The 25,857-nt window shown below is 34.6% G+C and overlaps 1 protein-coding gene across 4 annotated transcripts in view; it reads right to left on the bottom strand.

The window, feature by feature from the left end:
• The window catches only part of FUT8 (fucosyltransferase 8), a 112,300-nt gene that overhangs the window by 66,956 nt on the left and 19,487 nt on the right, over positions 1-25,857 (bottom strand). For 2 of the 4 annotated variants that reach the window (XM_064657837.1, XM_064657835.1), the window contains exon 2: positions 20,576-20,656. The exons of 1 other annotated variant lie outside the window; for it this stretch is intronic. The gene's annotated coding sequence lies outside the window, so the exon portion shown is untranslated. Of the gene's footprint in view, positions 1-20,575; positions 20,657-24,440; positions 24,555-25,857 lie in introns of all 4 variants that reach the window. One more of the 4 variants, XM_064657836.1, reaches the window with a different exon arrangement.

Here is a 25,857-nt window from a genome sequence, read left to right on the forward strand (position 1 = left end):
TATGTTGGGGACACCACAACTGTACACAGTACTCCAAGTGGAGTATCACAAGGGCAGAGTAGAGGGGGAGAATCACTTCCCTCAACCTGCTGGCCACACTCCTTTTGATGTGTCCCAGGGTTCAGTTGGCTGTCTGGGCTGTGAGTACACACTGCCACCTCATGTTGAGTTTTTCATCAAATGTGCCCTCCATTCTTTCTGAGAGACAGCATTAGGGGGCAGAAGGCATTCTGCTTGCTTGTTCCCAATCAATTCAATGCTTCTCTAAGATGATCACATCAGGTACGGCCTCCTAGAGAAAGAGAGACAACTCGCTCTCCTTGGAGATACCATGACTATGCTCAGATCCAGAATTCAAGAAACTGTGCAGTATGACAATCAAGAAAATTCCATTACAGGAGCTTGCAACCCAATAAAGAAATTGCAGCAAGGAGCAGGGAACAGGTTGTTTGACCTTTGACATGATAGGAAAATCTTCCAGCAGATCAGAGGGCACTGCACAGTTCACAGCTTAAAGTCACTGAATTAACTGCAACCAAGTAGAAGCAACAGCAGACTCACAATGACAGTGTAGGCAGGGAAAAATTTGGAAAAATAAAAAAAATTTCCTTTTCTTCTTTCTTCCTTATTCACTGAGTTTGCAATACTTAAAATGTTAATTATCCTAACTGTTATTCTAATAAAACTTGGCATTTTTTCAAATAAAAAACATTTGGTTTCCTTTGAGGAGATAATTATAAGGAGAAAGCCTAAGCTGAATCACATCAAAATTATTGCCAACTCAGGGTCCCGTGCCCCTGTAGTTACTAAATTTATTTCTATTGAAAAAAACCAAAACCAACAACAACAAAACAAACAAACAAAACCAACAAAAACACAATGGAGTTAAGTATTATTACTAATCCTACTTCAACTATATAGCTCCTGCTCAGAGGTAAAAAACAATCAAACCCACCAAATTAGGTAATTTTAGTATCACAGACCAAACATTCTCAAAATTATGCTATATGAACACCTAGAGGTTCAATTATCACAATAGTAGCGGTTCAGAGAAGTCTGTACCCACAGCAATTGGGTTTTTTTAAGCTAAAGATATACACGGAACACTGACCTCAAAAGATTTTAACAGGAGTTAAGAACTAATTGGAAGTAATAACTTTTCTAAACTAGATAAAATAATTGCATCGACAATTACAACAAATACAGTTTGAAAATACTAAGCACTCCTTTGTTTTAGATACAGTAATAAATACAAGTGCTCACGATTTTTGTAACATATTACATTTGAAAGCTTGAAAAAAGATAGAGTAATTTCTAATTTTTTTTACAACTGATGCAATTTTGAACAAAAGAGAGAATTGTACCTTGAAAGAAAAAGAGCAGGTTATCTGTCAAATACATGCAAGATTGTCTGTCAAACAGATAAAAAGTAATTGGTGATTTTTCTTTCAGAAAGATAAAAGAGTCAATTGCAAAAACAATACACTCTTCCAAGGAAATTATACATATATATATATGGACTCATTTTAATAAGCGCTGGATAAAGCAGTCTTCAGTTTTAACTACAAAGATAATACATTAACCAGAAACACAGCAAAGTGAGAAGTTATCTTTTGTCTTATCCAAACGAACGAAATGTCTTTGTAACATAAAAATTGTCTTGGAAAATGAATAGGACAATTACATTATAGTAAAAGTTTTTTTTCCTGTTTACTTATTGTATTGACTTCATACAACTCTAATCTAATACAGCCACAGTCAGTGATGAATAATAAAAATTCAAACATCAAGCATGATCTTCCTCCAGAGTAATAAGTTAATAAACTACTGACAGGCCTTGCAGAAACCTCATTCCAAAAGAAAATACAGAGTGAGAATCTTTGGAAGCAATGAAATAAAAGAACAGGCTATGGAAGTTACAAGGACATAATTTGTGTTAAAAAAAGAAAGAATTTGTGACATCAAATTGCTTCTTACACTTGCAAAGAAAGGCATAACAAAATCTGGGGATTAGAAATTCAACCTGGATAAATTCTGCTCATGAGAAAGGGGAAAGTAGTTCCTAAACACACAAGTGTAAAACAGATAAAGGCATCAGCCACTGAAACAGATGCTTTCACTAAGTAACAGATTCTTAGTTACTCATTCCCTTTTAATTGAAGAACCAAAAATGCTTTCAAAAGCCTATAGTAGTTCAATCAAGAGGCTAAAAAGAATTGGGTTTTCTGCCCTGCATTAGTCATAGGAGAGCTGATGAAAAGGCGCATCCCTTTTTTAGCAGAACTTAGAGCTTAGTATGCTCAATAGAGCACCAAACTTAATACTCCTGATTCTGTGAAATACTTCTGGAGATCAGTAAACCTCTACCATAAAGAAGGCCAATCTTTTTAGCCTATCCAGCTGCATGTCAAAATTTTGACAATAACCACATAGTACACAGCACATATCCTGAAAAGATAAAGTGTTCAGAAGCTTCCCTGAACAAGACTTGATGGAACATACTGCTGAATGTCACTGCTGCTTCAGTAGCTGGGGATTTCTATTAACCAAGAGCTCCTGTGTCAGCATGTCCCCACTACTTGTCACATGATGTGATTCTAAAATGTGAGCTGCATTTACACCGGATGTAAGCTACAGATTTGCCAACACTTCTCTAGAAAAACAAACCCCAAGGCCTCTTAGCATGATCTTGTCAAAATGTATGCAAACACATTTAGTCATTAATCTTTCAGACTACTTTTCTGCCACAACAGCCAGACTTTCGATTTTTTCCCCAAAAGCCACAAAAAGCCTAATAAAAAAAAAAAAAAAAAAAGTTTTGCTTTCCAAATTCCTCTTGAATTAAGCTGAACTTATCATTAGAAGCTAAAAGAAGAACATTGTTGCTTTTCTACCATTTAGAATATAGAGCAATAAGGTAAGATCTTTCATCCTGCATGTGACGTGGTTCCATAATTAAGAAATTCACAAAGTAATGAGATGCTCCTTTACACCCAAGATGTTACTTTGTTCCACAATTTTGCATTAGAACCCAAATTTATCAATATCAGACATACAATGTTTGCTTTCCGTTTCAGTGCTCTTCTGAGACCAAAGTACAGCTGCCTCTTCCACTTGGGGAAAATGCAGCTTATCATCAGCAGAATAATCTAGATGCCTTGGGAAAGGAACAGAGTGGGACAAAAAGCAATGGACAACCTTAAGCTAATATTTGATGTTTCCATTCTCATTGGCATTGAAGCTCTCCACTAAATCTTTTCCACTAGCTTCCCCATGTCATTCCTTAATGGCTGCAAACATCAGAAGCAAGATCAGAGGTAATATCTTTCTTCTTTTGGCTGGCATCAAAGCAACATGCAAAAATTTAATAACCAAGAAACTTAACATCAGTCTGTTCACAACTCAGCTGGATGTTTATAAATCAAGATGAAAAACAGGCACATGAGAGAGCTGCTGAGTTTGTAATAGTTATGCAAAAATGTATGACACTTGGCAGCCATAAGAAAACTGAAGTGCTATTTGCAACTAGGAGGTTTTGCAAAATCAAAGCATAGTCAAGACTGTATGGTATTCAGACGCTGAAAAAAAGAGTCACAGAACTGAGCTAAAAGCCTTTCTTCTTACACATGGCAGGCTTGGAGACTGGGTGATTTGACAACCCAGTAACAAAAATGTCAGAAGACGGTTTTGAGTGGGCCACATCAGGGAAAGAATGTCAAATGTGATCATTATCTAAATAATCAGACTTGCTTTGTATCACCATTTTCTAGTTTAAATTGACTGTGGTTTATGCAGTGCTTCTTTAGAACAAGACAAATTTTACCAAGGATTATAAATATTAATATTGCCATATGATGAAGTATTTGCCTTAACTTTAATTCCACTGTGCCACAATATATGGATCTTAACCTGTAAAAATTCCCCTTGGGAATCCAGTTTTCTTCTTCATAGATAGAAAAGTTTTACTTCGGGACACGGAACTTTACATGCTACAAAGCACAAAAAAACCCAAAGACATCTAATAAGCTAATTCAAGTATGGGAAGCACTTTATTTGCATTAGCATATAGGTTCATGCTGTCTAATTTACACTGGTTTACAGCTGTCATAGAGCTCCATGCCACCAAAACTTGATTGCTTTCTGTATGTGATTCTCACCGTGACCATGGCCCACGAGTACCACTGATCTAAGATCTATTCATTTATTTAAAAGAGAAGGAAATGAAAAACTCAATGTATTTTGTACAATAATAAGGCTATGAATAAAACAGGACTGTGTAAGTTGCAAGTCAAAACCTCACATAATGCTGTCAAAGCCTTTTCCTCTCAAAATTGGTGTGACATATCATTAAGGGGAAATGACAGATGAGTTTAAAACTTACTGAGTTTAAAACATCTTTGAAGGTATTAGCTTCTTGTTTAACTCCTTTTATGTCAAGTATTAAGTTTACACTATTGCATTTGGAAGTAGGTAGCAAGAGTTGAATTCTGCAGATGCACAACATCTGAATTCTCTGCTGGAGAATTTAGGGACAACCTTTGCAAAACTAAGTGTTACCATATCAACGCTAATATAGATTAAATATATAGTAGAGCAAATAAATTTTACTTAAGACTCTCACACTCTTTCTGAAGAGTAGCAGCAAACCACAGAAAGACAGAAGTCACAATGTGTGCCCAATCATGTGAAACCAGAGAAAGATGAGGGGCTATCACACAGCACAGACATTTCTACAGAAGAAATGTTATAAAAGATATTTGGATGGTAAACTAAAACATGAAACACAACTTTTTACCTGTAGTTTATAAAACGATCAGTATCAAAGCTTAGAGGAAACAAAGCTGTTACAGGACACATTTTGTCTGTAACTGCTCTAATCAGAGAGCTAGCCACTTCTCATAACAAATTGACTAAAAAATCCCAATAATAATTTTAGTAAACGCAGTGATTACTATGCTTTTCTATGAAATCATAAGGCATTCCTAGCACAAACATAGTTAAAGGTTCCAAAAAGCAGCCTATTCAGAAAACAAGATCAAAGAAATTTTGTAATTGTCTGTGATTTTTATATCCTAATGCAATCTGAGTATGCCAACACTTGGTGTTCATGTTTTAATTTACAAATATACACCATTTCATGTGTACATGTACTATTTAAAGCACAAGCAAACTGCACTTTTCAAAACAGTGTAATAAACTAAAGGGCTCACAGGGTGTCACGTGCTGCTGCTAGTATAATTCAGTCCTTCTGTATTCAAAGGACTTACTGTTCCTGTTTTGCACCTCTAACTTAGATCCTGATCCTGCAACTGGCATTCCCACTAGCACCCATACATATCCAAAGTGTCAGCTGCAACCAGTACAGGAGAATTCTCAGAAACAAAACAGAACCCCATACTACCTATGGGATTTCACATATTTTAATTTTTAAAAAACTGGTCTGAATTATTTTTAATCTTTTCAAAATTATATTCAGTCATCAATTTGGAGAACTATTCATGTTTCCTTTTTTTTATTTACATGCATTTGTGTAAGTGATGTCAAATAAAAAACTATTTACTAAATACAATTATTCAAGGGAAAAAAACCCACACTGCATTCTCAGTGCAATAGTGCCTGACCTATTTTCTAATCACATTATAAAGAGTAGAAGATTGAGACTGCCAAAACACCAGAGGCTTCATTTAAAATATAAATAATCATAAAGAATTACATTTCAAGTCTGTCAGAGATTAAAAAAAAGCACATTAATGTACTAAAACTTGTTTTCAAAGGTCAGGGAACACTACCTGTCTTAAATTATAAAAATTCTTAATGTCTGCTATTCAAATATCCCAGAAGTGTAGTGCATGGAAAAACATAACATGAAAATTAGACAAATAACACTGATAAAGTGGTAACTGATTTTCCCCCCATGCTCTATCCATCACCACACAATACTACCAACATAACAAGCATTCTGGAATTCTTTCTTTAGAAAAAATTTCTTATGCTCAATTGAACTTTTCAGATATACCAGTTCTTCAACAACTTTTGCCTGCTGCATATACATATGCTTTTATAGAGACTGAATCAAACAGCCACCAAAACTCTGACTGCATTTTACAATCTGTACACAATTGTAAATTGTAAATCTGCGAAATACAACTTGTATTTTATAATCTTCTTTTTCTCAACCTGCACAACTTGCAAAAATTGACTTGTAAAGACATCAAAATATCTAATCATATCACTACAGTATCTCAGATCCAATTCTAACTCTCTTCTGCTCATAGTTAATCCAAACTTGATATAAATCTAAATAATCTTGGACCACATACAAATGCTGTTTTCAGATTTTTCATAAGGCACCAACTTGAAATGAAATGTAATACTAATATGAACACATTTGTAGACTGGATCCAGCAATAATAATAATATCACCTGATTGAAAATCCTATGATAACTGGTTCCTCTGAAAAATAGTTTTATGGTCTGTTAAGCCACCTTTTCAGGTGTTGATTAATTCCACATAAATGACTTCAAGACTGTCAGTAGGTGCCACTACACTTATTTGGAGTAAAGTCTTAGCCTTCTTTACGCACTTAAACAGCTTGTATGACAGAAGGAATGTTCACACTGAATTTCTTTCAGAAAATGTGTAAAAATTTTGCAATAACATTTCTTCTTTATAAATTCAGAATAAAATACAGAAGTGTTAAATTCCTTCATTAAATTATAACATGGAGGTTAAATGAGAATGCTGTACTTTTTTACTTTTACCTAGAGCACCACTACTAATTACTTCTGTAATTGCTATCTTACCTGTCACTACCACAGTGTTTGTTCAGTACAAGTGAATGTTAAGGCTTTTGCTATGGTCAGTGTAATGCTTTAGCAGTTTAAAATATTTACAGGTCTGGTCGCAAGATATTCTACTTCACATTGTGGTCATCAGTCTTCAGAAGCATAGTGATCAGTTTTCACACATTAGGAGGTCAAAACTCACATAAGCTTTCTTAAATAAAAGAAACTAAAAAAAAAAAAAAAAAAAGCTACCAGAATACAACAGGCAGATGGATTTTGCTATCTATTTACTAAATACATTTCAAATCGATATTAAAGATAGCAATATAAGGGAAAGACAGTAAAGAGAAATGTAAACATGCAATATCACAACATCCTACTACTGTAGTAAATCCAGGTGTTTTTATTAGCTAACGATTTTCAGAAACTTATTTTCAAATACCAGATATTTAGCAAAATATTTTTGTTTTCTTTCAGAAAAAAAATGGAGGGATGGGCATGTAATTTATGATTACAAACTGTTACTTGTTCTTTCACAGAAATATATATAACATTACAAAAAGGTTCCTTAATTACATATAACAAGAACCAGTACTTCCTACTTTTATACAGTATCAGTCTAAGTACTTATTAATATATTTCATAAGATTCCTCTAGGAATAACACTCTATGAAATAATTGATGGAAGGGAAATTACATACACTGAGTTTATCTCACTGTGATTTACACAATTGGTTCCAGAGAAAAATAAATTATTTCGGATCCAAACTTGAGACTGGGAATGTTTATGCATTTCAGTCACACACAAGTAGTTGAACTTCTTAAAAACATGCATGCAGTGGAATACATATTTTATGTATATCAATATACCTTGCATTTTATACCAATCATGATAGACGGAAGTCTAAGATAGCATTGGGTGATCAAAAATTCAACACTGGTGTTTTTTTTAAAAAAAAACTGATCTATTAATGTTTTCCAAACTGCAAAAGAGATTCCTGATGCTAGCAAAAATAATGGTGTAATGACAGCCATATCTACAAGAAAACAGAATGTTTTCATTTGTCTCACATTACTAAATAATAATAAGTTTTTAAAGAAACTTGGTTATGCATAAGTATGAAAACATTTATGCGTTGTCAAAAGCCAGGCAGGTTTTAAAAATATTATTAGAATATTTGTATTGCAACACACAAAAAGAAATTATTTGTGATAAACAGCAACAACTGTCAGACAATACTGTTCTTTTCTATTCTTTTTCTTTAGCAATGCATATTAAGATCATAACCAAGAAAATGGCAACACTCAAGGCCACTGTTTTGAATGATAACTTTAACACAGTGAGTTTATTAAACACCATCTACAAACTCACACAAAGTCTTAGTTTTCCTTGAACTAGAAATTAACCTAAAGCTGTACTTTGACATTTGTTAAACCTAAACCACAACAAATTGAACCAAACTGAAAACTGTGCTGGTTGCTCTTTAAGTACACATACAACAGTACCTGTCAAATACAGAACAAGACAGAGGGTGGGAGTGGGGTGAAGGTGGCAGGTGCTGTGCAAAAACTTCATTATTACCAATTTCAGCTTTATGTTCATGGAATGTAAAATAATTTTTTTAATCTTTTCACATAGTATTCCAAAAATGCTGCCACATAACTGTACTGAGTAACACAATGCTACATGCACAGCTTCATTTAGTACCATTCAGATTTTTTTATTATTCATTACCCAACCACAGGACGACCTCTTCCCAAATCGCAATATGTACTCACTTCTAACTTCCTTCACTCCCTATCTATGTTAGAGAAATGCACAAAAAATGTGCAATTAAAACGTAAACATTATGTCAAGACTATTTAGAACCAAATATAATATTACAGTTTCCTATACAGATTCTACTCAGAAAAACTCAAGAGACTCTTTTTTCCAGATAATTTATTCTTATGATGAAATACACATGACCTAGCATAGCAGGATAAGATGAAACCTTGCATTACACTGTTTTTATTATGAAAATTAACCATATATTCTCTTTTTTCTATTCCCTTACGGGGTTACAAATTCACAATAAGACTGTTTCTCTTTTCCCAGAAGAATTTTGTTTTTCTAAAAGTGATTGTTGAAAAGCCTTGCCAAAACCAGGCAACTTAATTATAGTTTACTGATCAGCTCACCTCTACATTGGCTCTTCTTCAATGTACCATACTTAAATACACATCAAATAACTTTTTTTCACAGTTGCTCCAGATTTATTTGGCACAGGAGTTAAACTTACATAACTTTTACTTCAAAGACCAGCTTCAAAATTCTTTTAAAATAAGGTTCTATTACATATGACAGCTTCTGGTTTTCTGGTACAGAGCCTAATATAAGCAATAGTTACACAAGAAAGTCAGTTCTATGTATACAAATGAATAGGATTTGGTCCTAGTACCAAAGTATAGTCAATTAAGATGAAGGTATAACCTATGAAAGAATTCTGTTTTCAGGGAGGAGTGGGGGCCAACATTTCACAGTGCTGTTGAGAAAGGTTTCCCACATAGAATACATACTTCTGGAACAGTTTGACATAAGGGTTTTTTTGTTGTTGGGCATTTGGTTTGGTTTGAGTTTGGGGTTTTTCTGTTAGCTTGATTGTTAGATGGTTTGGGAGATTTTAATGTTTTAAGTGTTAAGCTTACTCTTCTCTCCTGCCCAATTCTCTCAGATTTTCTTTGCTTGATGGAAAAAAAAGGTATATTATAGACCAAATTTAATGTTAGGATATAAATAAAAAGGCATGAAACAAAATAAATCATTACAATCATACACCATCAAAACATTCTTTACATATAGTTCTGATGATTCTAGAAATGAGGATCATTAATTTAAAACACTGAAGAGATTTATCAAGAAGACAATGGGGGAAGGGAAATCAACTTATTCTGACAATGAATAAAGAAAAACATTAGGTTCCTCCAAACATTTTTTAATCAGCTCTACCAAAATGATCCCAAAATAATTGTTGCATTTGATATTAAAAAATAAAATTTTAGTGATTATATGGTTCTTAAAGTGTTATAAAATAACTTGTCTTCCCTGTTTGCTTAGGAAAAGGTATTTTTATCTTTCGTTCCTTAATCTTGTCCAATTAAATGACATGTGGAGAAAGATAAAAATACTCCCACACAACAGAAAAACCTAGAACCCTCTCCACAATTTGACTGCATGAACTGGTCCAGAGGAATAGAGGGAAACAAATGGTAAAATTGTTCTTGCCTTGAAGAACACTGAACAGACACACTGAGAAATCCAGCAGGTGAACAAAGATAATCAATTCATAAAGACAACAATCTTACTAAATGAAAGTAACATTTGATTAGTCATCATAACAGACCAGGAATTAGAAACATAAAAATACTTGCAGCATTAAGCTGAGTACCAGAATAAATCACATTTCAGAAAAAATAATGTAGCTGTGAACAAAAGAGAAAACCAGAAAAAACATTTGTTCATACTATGACTGCTAAAAAGAAAATAAACCAAAAATTAAAAAAAGAATCCTTTTCTGTGTGCGTATGGATACATAACATGATCCTAACATCTCTGAAGAAATGGCACAGATTAAGATACTTGGAATACAAGATACTAACAGAAGTACATGGCAACGACTTAGAGAGTGTCTATGTGGAAAGGGCACATACATGTATGGACGTACTAAGTTGCATCAAAGTCCTGATCATTTTCTGCATCAAGCTACAAGTTATTTCTTCTGATGCTTCCTTACAGCCTGTTTTGAGTCTCATTATATACAGACCTGGAGAAAATCCATAGATTTTAGGAAATGACACAAAACCTATTCATTATATTTGATGTGCACTTGGAAAAGATCTCATCCCCTCTGCCACGAACTCCATCTCTAGATGATATGTTTACAACAGTTACAGTTACTAAATTATGAAAAAGTTGATGCAAAGGAATAAATGAAAAGCAGGCGATAAGCAATCCTTTGACACAAGGCGAAACAGGAAAACCCCCAAATACTACCAAATTTGAGGGATTTGCAGAGTTCAAGACTGAAAGATCAGTGTTCCAAAAAGGCCTGTGTAAGAAAAAAACACAGAATGACAGGTGGAGAGCTTATTCTATTAAGATACTCTCTGAAGCCATTAGAATTCAGGAACTATATTCCAATAATTTTTTGATCAGAGATGGAGTTTTCTTTTTTCTTGACCTTGCTTCATGCTATGATCCCTGCTCTAGTGAGGCATCAAAATATTAATCCACTTAAATATATGTTGCTGTAAAATGCTCCCAAACTCAGAGATTATTTTACAATGGTCACATCCTAACAACACTCTCTGGAATAGTGCTGTTGTACTCAACAGCCAAAACTAAATATAAGCTGGTAGCTGAAAAATCTAAGTTTGGTGGAATAGTTCTTAGTGATTTTGTAGCATGTTCAGAGTACATGTACATGCCACTACTTTTACCTAAAGTCAAAACATTTTCAGAAATATATAATTTCAAATATATTATGAAGCACTGACGTAGAATGAATGTTCAATTTTCAGTTTTTGCAAAATAATTTCCAAAGTATCAGCATTAACTTTTCCCATCCAACAGAGCTTAGTTATTCAGATTCATCATGCAAATCATTTTATATGAGAATACATTTTAAGAATATATTAGTTAACAGCAACAATTATTAACTGAAAAACAGAGATTCCAGCTATATGTAAACTAGTTTTCTGGAATATCCCAGGAAAAACAGGATACAACATTATAAAACAGTAAGAAAACATGGAGATCAGCAGACTGAAAACAATTAGATGAATTGTTTTAATGGAACTAGTGGGACAAATAAGAGCCACTGAAAACACGACCTTCTGCCCAGCACTGCAACTGTAACATGCAGGAAAAAAATATTTTAAGACAAGGGAATTTCTAAACTGTGATGAATCAAGACAAGAGAGACCTATGGCAGTTCTACCTTCCTAAGCCAATCTTAAGCATAGAGGTGAAAGAAGTACTTTTCTACAGTTAAAAAAAGAATACCATGAATACTAATATGGCTAGGAAGGAAGGTGCAAAAAGCGGTCTTTTAAAAACAGAACTTTGTGAAAACATTAGCACATTTCCTGGACAGGCACATATTCAGTGGCAGAATTGCAATGCCAACATTCATTCAGAAGGATTCTACCATTAGCCCTACAGGTGAAATTCTACATACTGTCTAGAGAGTAGAAAGGAGTAATACAACTTCTGCATAAGAAGATGCAACATGATGCTTGAATATGCATTTGGCGGGTTGAAAAGGAGATAGTAATGCCTTGAGACAAGAACGGATTTCACAGACTCAATGTTACTGTGCATATTGTATTTTACATGGTATTTGTGACAAAAATGTTACCAGTAATATACTGGCTTTGGTAAGGGTATATTAATAGTCTGTTGGCAAAGGGGACTATGGTACCAAGAACTGAACTGGGATTCCTCTATAATAGTCTGTAACGTGCTTGTTCCCTGAGCCAGAAAACAAGGTCTCAGTTCCATCTGCAAGACCAATGGCAATCCTTCCTTTCTTTCCATCTTATTTGAATGTTCTACTATATTGCCTTGTTGCCCTGACTCTAATATGTCATGACTACCATCTTTGCTTGCCAAGTAGCCTTTTTATCAACAGAGAAGCTCAGAAAATTATTATCTAAGCTATGTCTTCCCTTCTTCTAATCAAAATGAGATTTTCAGGTGTCTGATATCTCAACCAAAGGCTACTGATGGAAAGCATGGATTTATTTTGTTCACGTTAAACAAGGAGGAGTGTGGGGGAGAACACAAATACATTTTTCCTAGGAGGAGCCAAATTAGATCAGTTTGTTTCAGGAGTGGTTTGTCACCATCTTCCAGAGAACTGTAAACCATTCATCATAGCTTGCTTACAGATACTAAAAGGCTGTTGGTTGAACTGTTGAGTAGCTGAAGATAAAAAAGTAGACACAGTGCATTAAAATAGCCAAAATTTTAGAGGCAGTGGCAATTATGGCTGCTGTATGATACTGAAGTTAATCGTGGCAAGATCGCACCTGGAATACTGTGTTCAGTTTTGGGCCCACTACAAGACAGACATTGAAGTGCTGGAGTGTGTCCACAGAAGGGCAACAAAGCTGGTGAACAGTCCAGGGAACAAACCCTATGAGGAAAGGTGGAAGGAGCTGGGGCTGTTTAGCCTGGAGAAAAGGAGGTTCAGGGGAGACCTTATCAGGCTCCCTGAAAGGAGCAAGGTGGAGGTCAGCCTCTTCTCCTAAGTAACAGTTGAAAGAACAAGAGGAAACAGCTTCAAGTTGTGTGTGGGGAGGCTTAGATTGGATATGAGGAAAAATTTCTTCAATGAAAGGGTTGTCATGCATTGGAACATGTTCAAGTAAGTGGCTGAGTCTCTATCCCTAAAGGTATTTAAAAGACATGTTAGGGACAGGTTTAGTGGCAGACCTGGTAGTGTTAGGTAAACGGTTGGGCTCTACAATCTTAAGGGTCTTTTCCAACCTAAATAATTCTATGATTTGACAGCATGGAAAAGGCATCTGCTCAAAACTTTACTAAAACAACACATAAAAGAAAAAAAAAGAATTTAATAAATGCCTTTTTGTACCATTCATATTTCCAGTTTACCACCCAAATCTGGCTTAAAAATCAGTTAGTTTGGTCAGTTAATTACTACCTTACTTTCAAAGAGTATTTCAGATCTCCAAAATATTTTATTTTTATGGCCTTGGTTGTGATATGTTTTTGATTGCAATTAATTGCTTTTATAGTACATAATCAGAATTTCTACCTGGTTGCCAGAACACAATAGCTTATCCAATTCCATGGAATTTTTATCACCTACTAGGTATTTAAGATGCTTTGAGAGCTAGTTGTTTCCTTTCTTTTCCTTACCACATACTCAGAGCCACAACGAGAAAATTGCCAGGGAGGGAAGAATAATATTCTTGTGGCAGCTTGACATAAAAATAATAAATACAAGCTACGCCCCTGAACTCACTTAATCCATTCGTCAATCCTCATACAGGTATCCAAAGGATTCTTGCTTTCTCCAAGAGTTTGTATCTGCTGGTACACCACCTTTTCGTGAATTAATTTTCATGGATGTAACTATCATACCCTCTTTTGAGTCTTGAAAGAAATCCACCCTCACGTAATAATGATCCTAATGTATTCCACACATGGATGGCATGAAAGTCAAAACCATGGACAGCAGCATCCACGTTTCAACTAATATATTTTCCTCTTCTGGTAAAAGTCACCTATCACCCAACTTTTCATTCTTTTCCTGGTTCTCTTCTTGTATAACTATTATATACACAGAGGTATTTCTGGCAGGTGGGGGTGCACTTTCTTCTGCCCAATGGAAGTACAAGATGTGGAACACAGCAAATTCCAGCTCAATAACAAAAAAAAAATAAAATTGAATTATGATGATTGTCAAACACTGGAGTAGGTCTCAGATGATATGGAATCTCCATTCCTGGAAGATACACAAAAGGAGAGTTGAGCAAGGTGCTCTGAGCGAGCTGTTACTGACGGGCTGAACTAAATGGAAATCCTCTCCAGTAAGATCCTACAATTCACACATGCTGAAAATAAACCTGTGTCGTTTACGTTACACAGACTGCAGCATGAAAAAAGTTTTCCAAAACACACTGGTTAATTTTAAAGACAGCAGCTTGATTCCTATCATAGCAACCATTAGGCAACTGAAATTGTGAGGAACATCAGTGAAAGATTATTTCACAAGACAAGGAATATGGCATCTACAGAGTGAACCAACATTAGAAAGAGACTTTTATTCATTTACAAAATAATTTTGTTTAAATACTAGATCTAGCTTTATCAGCAAAAGCGCATTTTGAAACTAAGACATGCAAAGCTAACATAAGTAAGTGCTATTCCTACAAGCAAAATGTTGAATTGTGAGCTTCACCACAAATCTACATTCTTCCTATTTCAATAAACTAGGTTTGAATTATAGGCAAATCACAAGGAGTTTTTTAATAAAAAGATCATATAAGTTCAGCCACTTACAAGCCTACATTTATGTAGTATGAATGAAGGTTAACTGCAGTAGTTACAAATGTTTTCTGAAATTTTTATTGAATTGATCACTGAAATCCAAAGATCACTGAAACTTTTTCCTACTTTTTTTGCATCAGAATCACACATATTCTTCCAAGTAATGCACATCTTTTACTAAAACCATCCATGAGATTCAATCACATTAAATGAGAGAATTAGAGAGAATGAATAATTCCCAAATAAATTGCTCAACTAGTTAGTTACCAAACAAGTCTGAAAACACGTCTGTTTTCAGCTCTCACCAATTCCCTTTCATATGGATTAAAGCACAAATCTTCATTACTTCTCAAGTAACACTTCAATAGAACAAGGTTCTTAAATCTCTAAAATGAGATACACTCTCACAGACTCCAAATTCTTATAGCTTTTCTAAACTTATTCTTAAGACTAATTCTGAATAGTCTTAGGAACTTCAACCTAGCCATAATGTACACACCACAGTCCAATAATACTGTATACAGCAGTTATACCTCCCCTACATCCCTCCTACTGGTTGTGTTATTCAGAAATACTGTCTGCAACTTGTAAGTGTAATCTACAATATTAGTCTCCAGACCTGGGATCGAACATTTGGTTCATTTAATTGCAAAGCAATTTAACAGTTAGTGATCTCTTTCTATCAAATTCAGAGATTTATTAGGAGCCAAGAGCTAGCAAAGGCAATGACCAAGAACCTGCTGCCATTTAGCCATACAGGAATCTTCCTTAGGGTTTGAAAGTTCCCTGCTTACTGACAGTTTTTGCATTCATTAACGAATTTTAATACAGTTAACATGAGTTACAACAAATATGCTTAGGAAAAATCAATCTCATTAAAAGACTGTACCATTAGGATCAATTTCAAGTGAATCATCCTATAATTAACCTCTGTCTTGATTGGGTTTTTATACATACTGGCAAGCATCTAATTTTTCTTATTCCCTTTAGATTTGGTTTATTTCAACAGTTGTCTAAGAATAAAAGTAACAAAAAAAATTCCACCAAGACTGAAGTGCAAAAAGAATTAAATGAAGATTTTCCTATGCCAACAGGTTCTTCCAATTTCAGAAATGTTTATTAGCCAGTATTTAACATAATCGAAACAATAAAGTACAGAATTATTAGTATAGTATAATTACATCATTAAAAAAGAGCAAAGCCAAAACAACCGCAGAATACTTCTATATTGTAGGTGTTGCCTTGATATTTATCCTCATATTGTTCTTGTCACCATGACAAGTACAATTTCTTTCTTCATATTAAACACAAAATGAAAAAAAAAATCCTGTGACATAGATCCTCACATATTTAACTGCAGGAACTTGTGAAGCAAGAAACATTGCAGACAAAATAGACTTCTTGCCTGGCTATTTGCTCTGATCTTGTCCCCTTAAACAATTTGTCAACACATAGGTTTTGATTAATTTAACAGTCTAATCATAGATATTTTTTAAAAGGTGTAAGTTATCAGTGATATTTGAAATTTGATTTTTCAGGCACTATAAAAATAATACTAACTTGGAACCAAATAATATCCACCAGGTTATCATGTCTAGTTTTTTCAAATTTTCAGTCAGTGTTTTAGATTTGGACTATTTAAGTTTAAAATTATATCCATTCAAGATAAAAAGTTACCTGTTACCTGGTCCATTGGAAGAAAATATTTAGGCTAAAAAAATTTTAAAATAAAAAGACTGCTTTCTGTATAAAGAATTCTATGCTGCTTCTCGGCATCTTTTGCAAAAAGCTGCTCTCCCTATGCTCCACTCACAAAAGAGATAAACAATTAAGAGGGGAAAAAAAAACAACAGAAAACCCCCAAAACCAAAACATCTAGAAACTAGACATTAAATCATGAAATGTAGTAAGATTAACAGAAAGTTATTAGATCACTCCTCTCCTCCAACAGGATATCACACAAGCTCTTGCGTCTGACTACATTTTATGAACTTCCAAAGACAGACATATGCACTTCCCAGTCTATTGCAGTGCTTCATAAGCCACAATGCATTAATCTCCACTGGTAAAAATGTAAGCTCATTAGGTTTTATGGTCTTCCAAAAGACCTAGAATAGCAACACTTACTCTCTGCATTAATTCAGCCTCATATTATTTCAACTTCTCTTGGTATTGGATCCAGTGTTATGATCTTGGATACTATTTTCTTCTGGACTCTCCAATTTGGCAATATAATTTTGATTTGTTTGCATGTACTAAGTGCCTGGTTCCAAACTGGACACAATGACCTTGGTGGTTCCACTCCTAAGCTATGCAGAGAGATTTACATGGTGTTTTATGACAGCACTTCCATTTATTTATCCTGATGTGATGTTACATTTTCAGAACTATTTTTTGTGCACAATACTGTTGATTTAAGGTCAGTGCTTAACCCTCAATCTTTTTCTTCAGAACTCTCAGCCATTTCTTATCCTGTACTTGCCTATTTTCTTTTTCCTTAATTTAAAAGCTGTATTTTAAGTTTGCCCTTAATGGCTTGTATCCCATTTTCCCCCGACCATTCTAATGTGTTGCTTCGTGTAAAATCCTACTCTAGTTTTCCAACCTCTCTGCAGTGTCTCAATTTGGTGTCATTTTTCACTGCAGTAAATGTGCAAGTCAATGGATACATTAGCAACCTCTTTTCTTGAAAAGAAAAATGTGAAAGACTGTTGTTTGTGCTGCTGCATCAGAACTGACTTATATAGAAAGCACTTTTAATAGAGAATATATTTCAGAGAGTCAGAGAAGCAATAAGGCATCTTTCAAGCAGGAATCCAAGCTAAATTACTACCAGAATAGAAGAGTGAACTGAAACAAAATGTTTCAGAACAAGAAGCAGACTTTGCTGATCCTCAGGCAAGGGGGAAATCTGTAGCAAGCGAGAAAGGTAGTAGATACTCCAGAACCACAGATAAACGGTCTTGATAAAAGGGCAGGGCTAATTCAGCAATATACCCTTCTGAAAACATATTTTCTTTTTCCATCAGGAATCATATACTGATCTATTTAGATATGTAGAAACAGTGAATATCTATCTGAGATTTTAGGTGCCCTTACAATAAATAAAACTCAAGATATACGGGCCTTTTGTGGAGATTAGTTTATCTTCAAAAGCCTATCACAGATTAATCTAACTTACATAATGCCCAAGAAAGGATAAGAAAGTATTTTAGAATGTAATAAAAAATGTGCAGTTGATCTTTCTTTTTTTAATAAACTACAAAACTGCAGTTCACAAGTGAACTAAGTGAGAAATATGATTTGGAAAAAAAAAGGGAAAGACTACCATGGAAATGTTTGTACATGTGTAAAGAATCAGAAAAAAAATATTAAATTAGTAGAGAGATTAAATATAGTTTTTCCAAGCCAGACTGTGATAGCAAAAAGTAATTCCAAATGCAGCTTGCTATGCAATCTGACAGGAAGCAGGAATCCAACACAATCCATAGATTGCATAATCAAGTAATATGGGGAAGGTATCACCTTCACTCTAGTACTCAGTTACTTGTCTCAACCTACCAACACTACCTACATCTTACCTAGACACTAAGCTTAAATCAGCTTTGCTCCACTGCTCAATCTCCCTTTAGTAGCTGAGCAATGCGTACAAAACCACTGGCTTAACTAGTGCTCCAGGCACTGCAATTTATAGACCTGAACAAATCCTTTTAATTAACTTCCCATACAGATGGAACAGAAAAGGCAAGAAGAGGTTTCATGCAGTTTTCAACCACTTTTCCTTGTTCTTGCCAAAGGAAGGAATGCATCTCTACAGAAGGTACAACCACCATCACAGCTTACAGACAAATCAAGGTAGTTTGAACACAATATGAAGTATAAAACTATAAGTTAAGTACATATGCATTCATGCAGGCTCTAACAAACAAACAAATTTCAGTTTACAAAATTGTAAACCAAGATACAGACAAATTACTGTACTATGTAACATCATATACAAGGGACCAACCAATTCTGATTAGAGGTGAGGTTTTGACAAGTCGTGCAATTCTTCACGTGTACCTTTCATTCATTCTCAAGACTTGGAGATAATACACATGATACTACACAGATACTACACATGGGGCTGAAGAGCTGGAGGGCAGCAGGTAGATGGGGGAAGATTATTACAGATTTTCTAGTTATCTGCTAAGATTTTTTCCCTCTGAATCATTGTTTCTATTCTGTATCAACAGGTCATTCCCACTAACAGCAATGCAGGATCTACCAAAATTAGCCAATTCTACTCTAAAGTTTTCATAGAAGCCATGTCTGCTCCTCTTCAAGGTCAAATTACCAATTCCCAGTCTAACAACTTTAAGACACCATTACTGCAACCTGCTGGACAGATTCACTGACTACTGGCTGCTGCCTGGAGGGACAGGTTATGCTCCCATACTATTTGTTCCTGCCTGCAGAGTCTTCTTTCTTCCTTTGCACCACTGGAACACTTCTGGAACACTTATCTCTCTGAGCTGATCCAATCCACAAACCCAGAAACAAAATTAGCCACCTCTTTTCTGCATTTGTAAGATAATTCAGTTAACCAGTTTCATCAGAATAGGGAAGAAAGCTGGGTTCAGAAATGGATACAACTCCTTTCAGCAACAGGAAGCAGTTACAACAGCTAACCAGACAATAGATGCTTGGAAAACTACCACCATATTCTTTGTTCTGTTCTGACCCCAAGGTCCTTAGAACATCATTTGAAATCCCATATTTTCTTTTTTTTTTTAAACTATTCATTAAACTCTTACACTAACATAGTACTTCTAGAATTATAACTATATAAATAAATCATAATAATTGGGAGTACTTTAGATGTCATCAACCTGACAATCAGTACTGAAGTTGGGTGAACTGTAAAAGCATCTCATCTGCAACAAATTTGCTTGAACTTCTTGTTCAGTTGTGAAAGTTCAAGACATTTTCACAACTTTTTTATCCTTATCATAATTAAGAACACTGATCATAACAGTCTTTTTTGTTTCTTTGCATCAAAAAAAGAATAATGTCATAACGCTCTTGGTTTTCAAGTTCACACCTGAATCCATGTTTCAGTGAAGTTCATTTCATCAAGCAACTTCTCAAAACGAAGAGAGTTTTATTTAAATAAAAAACTGTATCCTAAAAGCTGAGTATTATCATACGTGCACAGACCTTCAAAACTGTAAGAATATGAAGTATTAACTTTTTAATAGTTGCCACCATATGAGAAAAATCTAGCACTGGATCTAGGATATCCAAGAGCACACAATACTTTCCAGCCACAAAAGCTTAGTTACTTATAACTCTCATAGACACTTCATGGAACAGGGCCTGTGCCCAGTTTCTACAGAAGTATCTTTGAAAAATACATGTAATATCTGCAATACAGGTGAAAGGGCTCAAAAATACTGTCAAAGAAATAAGAGCTTTGTACCTAAGATGAAGAATTCATTAAAAATGTTTTGATAGATTCATTTTTTGTTTAGAGATGAGATGCAAGGAGGAGAAGGGAGAAAAATAGGTGTAAAGAAAAACGAAAGGTGAAACAGGTGACTGACCCAATTTAGTCAGTAATCTGACACAAAAGTGAAGGAGCTGACCTCTCTTTTGCAAAGTTTGCTTTTTTCAGCTGACAAGGATTTATCAACAGAAAAGCAGTTTTCAGTTGTGGACGCAACATCACAAAGAACAAGAAGTACTTACTTAAGAACAATAATTTTTATTCAAATTAATACTTTTGGGGACTCTTCTTCCTCACTTCCATTTTGAAGCATAGGTAGTTCTCTGAAAGTAGAAAAGGAAAAGAACATCATTAGTTTTTATCACAGAATCATTTAGTTTGGAAAAGACCTTTAAGATCAGCCAGTCCAGCCATAAACCTACCACCGCCAAGTCCACCACTAAATCATGTCCTTAAGAGCTACATCTACACAACCATTAAATATTCCCAGGGATGGAGGCTCAACAACTTCCCTGGGCAGTGTGTTACAGTGCTTGACAACCCTTTTAGTGAAGAAACAATTGTTTTAAACAAAACCTTACTTTTAGGTTATCAAGGCAGAGAGTTATTACATAATTTCATGACAGTTGTCTAATTCAGAATGGCAGCACACTACTGAACCAAATGTTGATTCCCAGCCATTTAACAGAAAAGCAATCAAAAGTTGCACATATCAGACTGTGAAACAGCAATAAATTGGCTGTTGAAAAAGCTTATTTGTGAACCTGATTTTAAGGGAAGGAATAAAAGCAGAAAAGAAAAATAAATAGGAAAACAATTCAAGCAACAATAGTACCAGGAACAGGAGAGAAGATAAAATGATAAATGCTTCAGATAACTGACTTTTACTGCAATGAGAATTCTGCCAAATAAGTCTTATTTTTGTACAATAATTAAGTGATTTGATACTTCAAAAATAAGCTTCAACAGCTGTAGCATTAAATGAAGAAGGTGAACTGGCAACTCTGAATCTCTCAAAAGCAGCAACAGTGATTGAAAAAAACAAAACAAACAAAAAAAATAAAACCCTGAATTTTGTGTTTTCTTTTTTATGTAATAAATTATTTAAAATAATCAGCACCTACAAAGCCAGAGCCCATGAACTTCCAAAAATGGAATGCCTGTGGAAAAGAGGGAGATAGCCTATTTTCATTTCCATCTGAGATTGACAGTTTTGGTATACTTCAGCTAAGGCAGCACTCAATGAAGATTATAGCTTTTCCTGTGATAAAGTATCTCAGGCATTCAAATAAAAAAAATACAACACTGTTATTCCATGTATAAAAAGCAAAATCAGGGGTTTACCTTTCCAGAAAAAATAAACTATTTCTTTTATTGTACCTCTCATCAAATCAGTTACACTGCCTGCTTCACAAAAATGGAAAGGTGAAAATTTCAGCTGAAGGTAAGTCAAGAAGCCAGCTAGAATGAAATACAGAGCCCATCTGTTCCAAGAGCTACCCCTACAGTGAACCCATTAGAGTATGGTCTAGAACGATAGTTACTTTTACTTTTGTATGAAACATTATGATGTATCTTCTTACAAGTTCATATTTGCAACCTCATTAACAAGTAGAAGGTAGTACATTATGTGAGTATGGAAAAATAGATTTAGACAGATTGGCTCATGGTAAACATGAAGTGGAAACATTTACATTTCATATAATAATGAAAAGAACTATTATTAAATTTACAAGCTGATTTATTTGTAAGGAATAAAATTGCAAGCAGTACCAAAAGACCTTCCAGTCCTACCAGGCTCAGAAAATCACCATGCTCTACAAAAACTTCCCAAAATTTTAAACTGTGATAACCTAAAATACATAAAAACACATAGAACAATAAAAAGAAAGCAAGAATATCTGGGTCGGTTTTTTCCACACTAATCTACCATCGGAGTGAAGTAGCTACTCAATAGCTGTTGACAAAGCAGAAGAGGAAAAAACCCAAAAAGTTCCAATGTAGTTTATACCTCTACTGCAGGAAAATTTGTCCACATACTTCAACAATAAATTAAAAAAAAAAGAAAAAAATTACAAAACACTGAAATATGTGGAGTTGATTTGACACAAAACAACCCAGCTTAAGCTGGACAAGACATTCGTAGCTCTGCTTCATGCTCCCTGTATGACAGTTAAATTTTAATGTGAGTTACGAGCTTTGTTTTGCAACCAACTATGTACTTATTTTAGAGTATTTTCTTGTAGCCCGTAGTCTGCTCAGACTAACTCACGAAGAAGTAACAAATACTGTACTGTAATCAGGATGCATGAAAACAGCAAATTTTCCTGTCAATCCACAAATCTATAACTAAGAGGAAAGAAATATAGCTTTTTGGGGCTTTTTCCCGCAGTTCCACAAAAAGAATAGACAGTAATTTTGCATAAGTTGTGATTATCTTAAAACGGTCTACTCTGAGACATTCAAAACTTCAAAACTATCAAAGAGTTTGCAAGTTTCCGGCTTAGTATTGCTAATAAATCCCTGAAAATGGAATTCTATTTAAAATGTAAAAGATAAAACTATTTTAAAAAATCTTTGCATTTGTTGTTCAAACACCTCAACAATATTTACAAATATCACTAATTAGACAGGTTTCTTCCAGATAAATCTGCTCCTCTTGCAGAGATCTTTATGGAAATAAAGGTCATGAAGTGACCTTGCAGATAGGAAATTTTGGTTATATGCCCAGTTCTGACTGAATTGTTGGGTGAACATGGACTAGTCACTACAATTATTTTTTAGAAAAATTAATCTATTTATAAAAAAAATATATATCCTTATAAAGGGTTCAATACCACCTGCAGTGTTTAATCCAGTCTCCTGCATTGCAAGAATCCATTCAAAACCAAGTCCAAAACATTTCCTCAGCATTTTTCATGCAATTTGAAATTCAATTTGAAAAAGACGCAAAACTTGAATGCACAACAGCAAGATAACAGAGTTCCAGGATGCCACATTTTAAGTGCCTTGAACTACATGTTAGATGAAAAGACCTACATCACCTTGGGAATACAGAAGGGTGCAGCAGTGGGAAGAAAATGGAAACACTTCTCCCTTCCCATTTGTCTGGGGTAAACTGATTTAACTTTGAACATAGACACTAGATCCTTATGCCAGGCCAGGACTACTTGCCTAATACCACAGAAAGAATCAGACATCACTCAAAATCCCACCTTTAGTGAATGGCAAATTGTCTCTGCTTCAAAAAAGATAAACTATGCACCAAGAAGAGAAAAAATAAAAATAAAAAATATTCCCCTCTGATCTGAACAGGATACCAGTGGTAGCCCTAAGGAACAGAATTTGTAAACTTGGAAGCTTTATGACAAATAACAATCAAATACTTTCTTGTCTGCTCTATCCTCTTTCTCAGAGATTTCTGTTATTCTATGACCACAAAATCTCATATGTTTATTTTTAATTTCTGACTCGAGGATCAACCTCATAATCTTACAAAGTCTTCTTATATAAATACATAAAACATCATCTTGAACCACTGAGTTTCTTTCTCCCCATTACTGAGACTAGACCTCATCCTCTTATTTTCAAACAAGATTTGTTATTAAGTTTATCCCTCAGATACATTTATTTTCAGATGTTTCTCTCCCATATATGCCCTCAAATCCAATTGAGACTTTTGTTATTCTTCCTAGCTCTTACTTGCCAAATTCTTTCATTCTCCTTTAAGAAGGCAACTTCAGCTTAATCACACTAACAGTTCTTTCTTATCCCAAGGACTCAGACTTTTCTGGGTGTGACTGTGATCAGAGCTATATGCCATTCTAAATGTAAATCAACCTTTACTAGCTGGTCCTAGCAATCTGTTTTAAAAGCTAGAAACCAGGAGGTGTGGTTTAGAATCAAGTTACACCCACGAAGTCACATGATCTGAGAAAGAAACAGATCAGGATCTGGGTCATACAAGAACAATCCACCTTTCTGGTACCAGGAGTTCTCATCTGTGCTCAAGTATGTGAATTTGCAATCTATTTGTTTTTTATTAAACTTAAATCATTTTCTATTACTCCGAACAGACAAATCTACTACTAAGTGTGAAAATCCCACGTTCTCCAGTACAAGCAATTTCTGAAGCACACAGACCAGCTTTTTAGTGAAGTCACTTGCATATTTTAGTGCTGGCTCTACAGTTTCAAGTAGCTGGCAGAGAACTCACTGAATCTGTGTTAGGGAAAACATTATATGAAAAGAATCAAGTTTAAACAATAAAACCACTTAAACAACAAAATCAGTAAATTAGTAAAGAAAAAAATTATTCCATCTGTAAGCCAAGTGAGGCTCAGAACATGATTCTTCCAGTTTTAAGATATACTGTTGTATTGTAATAGAGAAGTAGTTATTTAACTGAAAAACTGAACTTCGTTTCTCTTATACCCATCAATCCATCTGTCTGGTAGCATTATCAGTTGCTGATACTAAGCAAATTTATTTAAACAAATATGGAAAGAAAGAACATCCCAGGGAAACAGAGGGGCAGATCATCTTTGTAATGATTATGTTAAAAAAAAAATAAGGTTATCAATATATATTATATAATGGCTTAGGGCTTGGTTGGGTGTTTTTTTCCTTATGATTCCTTACTGCTAGAGCTAAAAAAGGTGGAATATATTCAATCCATAATATGCAAGGATCAAAGCCAAATCATCTAACTTCTACTGCACACAGAAGAAAGCTCTCGGGAATTAGCTGTTTTGCAGAGAAGTGCAAAGGATTCTTTCTGCAGTTCAACTCTGTAAAGGAGGTTCCCCTTCAAACAAGCTTTGATTACCACTGGTTTGAGAAGGACATACAGTTGTTCAATAAAATTCCACTTCAATCAAACAAGATCTGGGAGCATTATTCCTCACTATTCCTCAAAACAAGCCTAAAAGACAAAGATCACCTCACACTTGTTTTTCTTTATCAGATATGACTTTGACACTTTGACCTTGTTCTAAGAGTACACCATTTTTAATAGCACAAATAACAGTTAGGAGCAAAATTCAGTATCATTTAGTGCTTATCCCTTACAGAAGAAAATATAAAATAGTTGCTATAAGGTATAAAGTCCCTTCATGATATTGAAATTTTCACTCATAATCACTTCTCAAGGCATAAACTCAGCACTGTCTACAAAACTGATACAGTACACAGAACAGTACAAAATCCACTGATTTCTTTTATGAACATATTAAAGAGACAAACAATTAAGTTAGTAAATAACATCCCAAATATAAGCATATTTTTAATCAGTGTGACCCTATGCAAGTTCTTTCCTGCTCCCCTCCTTCAAGACACACTGACTGGCCCAACCACTTGACTTATTTTTCCATTTTATTTACATGTCCCTGGCTGACACATCCTATTATTCCTGGAAGACAGGTCACTGTTGTTCAGTGTCTGTAGCCCTACATTTTTCATTTTATAAAGGTTCATGTATGCTAGAGTGACATTGCTCACACTTTACACTATTGCATGTGTAGCA

The sequence above is a fragment of the Pseudopipra pipra genome, chromosome 6 (assembly GCF_036250125.1).
Source record: "Pseudopipra pipra isolate bDixPip1 chromosome 6, bDixPip1.hap1, whole genome shotgun sequence".
In the NCBI taxonomy this organism is placed as follows: domain Eukaryota; kingdom Metazoa; phylum Chordata; class Aves; order Passeriformes; family Pipridae; genus Pseudopipra; species Pseudopipra pipra.